Source organism: Apis dorsata, unplaced genomic scaffold (assembly GCF_000469605.1).
Source record: "Apis dorsata unplaced genomic scaffold, Apis dorsata 1.3 scaffold_247, whole genome shotgun sequence".
Lineage (NCBI taxonomy): Eukaryota > Metazoa > Arthropoda > Insecta > Hymenoptera > Apidae > Apis > Apis dorsata.
This window is the reverse complement of record NW_006263526.1, coordinates 547142-552312: the sequence shown is the minus strand read 5'-3', so window position 1 is coordinate 552312 and position 5171 is coordinate 547142. Positions and strand designations below refer to the sequence as shown.

At 24.9% G+C, this 5171-nt stretch overlaps 2 long non-coding RNA genes across 2 annotated transcripts in view; one reads left to right on the top strand and one right to left on the bottom strand.

Annotated features, from left to right (window-relative positions):
• Positions 1-609: 609 nt before the first annotated feature.
• Positions 610-3066, bottom strand: LOC116185663. Its single transcript, XR_004150533.1, has 2 exons — positions 2751-3066; positions 610-2182 (listed from the first exon to the last, which is right to left on the bottom strand). It is a non-coding gene; the product is annotated as an uncharacterized LOC116185663 (long non-coding RNA).
• A 461-nt stretch (positions 3067-3527) lies between these two features.
• LOC116185664 overlaps positions 3528-5171 on the top strand; it is a 3325-nt gene continuing 1681 nt past the window's right edge. The window contains exon 1 of the long non-coding RNA XR_004150534.1: positions 3528-3708. This is a non-coding gene — a long non-coding RNA (uncharacterized LOC116185664). The remainder of the gene's footprint in view (positions 3709-5171) is intronic.

Genomic DNA, 5171 nt, shown 5'->3' with positions numbered 1-5171 from the left:
TACGCTCCCAGAGGGAATCTGATTTCTAGTCAGACGCCTTAACCACTCGGCCACGACTGCTTCGATGGAGGATTATGTAAAATTGAAAGTTTTATAGTAATATAAAATAATAAAAAAGATATATTGTATATATTAGAAAATAATTATTAATAATAATAAAAATATATAATAGAATATTATGTTCTCAAAATATATTTCAAAAAGGATTAGTAAATTATTACTTCTCTTAAAAATGCAATTAAAAATATTTTAATTGTATAATATTAAAAAAAATATACTAGGATATTAAAATGACAAGTTATCGATACTTTAATTCGAAATCGAAAATCGAAAAGCGAAAATTATAAACAAAAATATTCCCAAAATAAAAATAAAAATATTAACCATTTTATTTTAAAATAAAATTTCAAAATTCATGACATAATTTTATCGGATAATTAAATTTTAATTGGATTATAATTATTTTATTTTTCAATAATTAATATAAAATAACAAATAAAGGTGTAAATTAAAAGGATGATAAAGGAATAAATGGAGATTAATTAGTGAAATGAGAAATTGTATTTCATTGGATTAATACATTAGAAAGATAACAGATAAAGAACGCAATTAGAAATCGAAATTTATTTAATAGACATTATAATATATTGATTAGTTATGTTAATTAAGTACAGCGAAATCAAATGACTTGCTTTATAATAGAATTTTGTTCATACTTTTCTAAAAAAAGTTTCTCGAGATTGCATAATTAACCTCGTTATTATTTTTCTTTTTCATATATTTTGCATTACATCAGTTTATGACAATCGAAAAAAATGACACACGCTTACAATATACAATGTTTCCTGTCCGGTGAATGCAAGTTAGAAGGAAGTTAAAAATAGAATAAACACTAGATAATTATCATCTGAACAGCGAAAAGTAAAATTTGCAATAAATTCAATGGAACGAATGGATCGAATAACTAACAAAAATTTATCATAACGTAATTTCACAATCTAGAAAACTTATTCTTTTTATTTTGAAAGCAAATACATATTACGATTATTCAACATTACGTCGAATGTATATTTTATGGAGAATTATTCAATATTTTTTTATCTCTTTGAATATTTATACACCTCCAAAAATTGCATTCACTAGAAATTGTTAAGATAATATCTTAACCTCGAATATTTTAATTGAACACAGAATTGCATAATCTGCTACATATTCGAGAATCTAAACATTATTGAAAATTTCAGAAATTCTATCATTTTCACTTCTTTCAATTTATAATATTATGAATTCAAAGTTCATTGAATCAACGTGCACGTTTTTCTTTTTTATATCAATCATCTGATAGAGATGAAAAATAATTTAAACAAAATTGTTTACTTTATTAGGTTATTTTTTCTTAGGGTCTATTTTTCACATCACTCGAGATATATGATTTCAAAGAAAACATTCCTGATGATCTTATCTTTGAGGTTACTTAACCTTCAAATAATTTTAATTTGCACACGTTTTAAGAACTCGTGATACTTATTATTAGTGTAATATGGCCGTAAACATATATGTACAATCTTATAGCTGTCGATTTTTGTTTTTCTTTAAATCAGAATGTTGGGATTAGTATTTCCACAAAATCAATTTCACACAGTTCCATTTAAGATGTTATGCATCGAATTTTGTGTTTCTACAAAGCTTTAGTGCAATTCGAATTGCAATAACAGCTAGACAAAAATTTTACAATCCCGCCGCGATCTCAATTGAAGATCGATGCTAATAGCATTGATTATTCGATTAATTATTAAGTAATTATTCATATCATTCGAATAAAAAAAAGTTCTATCAATCTGTCCGCGCACAAGAAAGAACGATTTGCGATTATTTACGAACATTGGATTTTTCTATCATCCTACATTCATATCTCCACTTTCTCCTTTTATTCTTTTTTTTAATCTACGTATAAATATATGTACCTTTTGTTCATAGAAGATCGAGTCACAGAAAATCTTTAATTTCTATCAAATAACCAAATATTTGGAATTAAGAGGAAATTTTTTTTATCTTCTTCTTCGTCTATTATTTTTTTTTCTTCGCAATTTTCTTTAGCATTTTTAGTCAAGTGCAAAAATAGATACTTTATCGCCTTCCGATATATTTTTTTCTTCTGTATTTTTTCTTTTTTCATTTAAAACTGAAAAATATAAAATAAACAATGTTCAGAAAATGTTCTAAAGATATTTGAAATATTTTAATAAATATCATAATAATCTATTTGTTGATAATAGAATAGAATGAAAAATCGATTAATTGTAATTTATCGATCAATACTAGTCAAAATTTGTTTGCGACAAATTAAAAATAATTGAATTTTTAATATCTCTGATTTGTAATATTTTCAGTTGATAGATTTTAGAAGTTTTAGAATTATCCATTTTTAATTAATTACTTAAGAATTTGGTGAATTATAGAACATTCACTGAACATATATAAAATGTCAAAGGAAATGAATTATTAAATTCTTTGCAGTTTCAGATAGAAAAGCGTTTTTCTTCTAATATGATATTTTTTAAACATAAAATTGTCGCATCGACTGAATATTGAACGATCGATCTAATCAAAAAAAAAAAAAATCACAATTAAATATATAATATGGATTAAAAGAAATCTATAGGATTACACTAACTCGAAAATGTTCGAGTATAGCAATTACAATTATCCTATGATCATTTGAGACAGCAATTTGAAATATTTTCACAAACCGTTCATAGTTTCTAGATTTGGCTTATTCTAACCTAAGTTCCGTTTGAAAAAACGTCACACTTGGGGAGCAAAGGGAATCTAGCAGTTCTACGTTTGAATTTGGGATTTTTTTTCTGTTTTCCTTTACAATTTATCCTCAAAAGAGTATTTCCAGTCACTGATCAATATCTTGCGTTCTGTCTGTGTGAAAAAATGGGATTGTTAATCGCTAGAATCGTTCTCTAAACACTAAGTAGGCTAGTAAGGTTATTTACGCCTATGGATAATCGCTATTAATCGATATCGTAATATGCATACACGCAGAAGTGGGCCTAGAGCAAACACTACTTCGCTTATGGATCAATTTTATCACCTAAATCATCATACAATTGTAGCTCATGTCCATATATATACATATAGGGCAGGAAATGAAATACATTCAAATCTTGTCACCCAATTTCATTATTTTACGATAATTTGAAATTTTTCGTGGATTTGAAATGATTCGAGAGATTGTTCGATCGATGAAACGAAATGATAAGTCTGAAGCATAAAAAATAGTATTTTTTTATACAATTTTTATCAAGATTACAATATGAAAAATGTGTAACATCAAACAATCTATCGAAATCATAAAAATTTTGTCAAATCCACGATCGAATGAAATAATATTCCATGTAGCATGGAACGATTATTATTTTAAATAGTATTGCAAAAAATAGATAATTAAATAATTTAATGCAATATCGAAAATAATATCTATTGAGTAAAAGAATGCTTAATTAATATAGTTTAATGAATTTATTTCTTAATCTCTTTCTTTTACTCGATAATGACAGAATCGATTCCGTTTCAAGATTTATTAATAATCGATATTCGTTCGATGGAAATATATATCGAATTCGATCGTAAAATCAATCAAAAGTTCGATATCGAATCACTTCATGTATCAAAGGATGACAAGCAAAACGTATTATCGTAAGTAAATTCATAATCTACGAATGAAATGTGAATTATTTGTACAATTTTTATGGTTACCTGTCAGTTTTAAAGTGGATGGAATTTACGAGAGTTAAGGCTCATTGATTACTTGTTTTTATTCAAAGAAAAAAAGAAAGAAATATTTGTAATTCAAACTTTAAATAAAATTTATTTATAGAATTTATTACGTCATATTTTTGAAAAAATATTATCGTCGATATATTGAAAATAATCTTGACAATATTTATCTCATAATTTTTTTAATGATTATACTAATAATATAAAAGATTTAGATCGTTTAAATAGTAAATGACTAATATAAACTATTATAGAAATGAGAAATTGAAAGATTATCATAATCTTTATGTATAATTTTGTTTTTATCTTAAATTATCATATACTGAATCGAAATAAGGAAATTTTAAGGACAAATCGATTTTTATTGAATTGCCTTTTCTGGAGCCTTAACTCTGTAGAAACATGAAATAGTACTATGCTGTTAATGCTCATGGTATCGCGTTAAAACATTTAAAATATTGCTCTCTTTCCATAACCACTGTCGCGGTATTGTTAATTAGTGGCAGTGCCATTTACTATTATTCTTCTCATTTTCCAGTCTCGAACACGAGTACATTGAGCTAACGCAATGGTGTTTTTCATGTTTCTTTTCTTCTTACTATCTACGGTACGTTCAGTCGCTCGGCACTGTTAAAAAGAAATAATTTAATATATTAATTAAACTATAAGGAAAAAAAAAAATACATTTCTGACATCACATTTCTTTTTTAAATTTTAGAAATTAAATTTCTTATTTTTTACTTAATATTCTAAGACTTTCTTTTTTATATCTTTTTTTTCTCAATAATAATTAACATTTTTGCAAAATGAAAAGGATATGATGCAAGATAAAAGAAGCAATTTTTAAAACATAAATATTTGGTTGAACTTTCAAGAATATTGAAATTTTAAATATTATAAAGACTATTTTAATTAAGATTTCTTATTAATTAAGAGATAATTATATAATACATAAAGATTGATTAAGAAAATTATTTTGCAGCCACCAAATTTCTCAATAAATAAACAAATATTATTTGTTAAAGTATCTACTGATCAATATTTTACATGATGCTTAATAAGTAAGTGTTTAAACATTGTGATAGATGATAGGATATAAGGATTGATAAAAGCAACATTTATTTTAAAGGAAATATAACTAAATGCATAAATGACATAAATAGAAAATGAATACTGTCAAGGTATACATTTAGAAATTATTGATTTTTGTTTTCTTTATGTAACAAGACGCAATATGGACAGGTGGCTCAAGTTTGAATCATCAATATCAGCTATAATTTTGCTTTATTTATACTTCAAATTATTTTAATTTAAAAATTACAGAGATCATGTTTTCGTTTATAGATTGTCACCAATGACAAAAAAACGAGAATATGCGAACG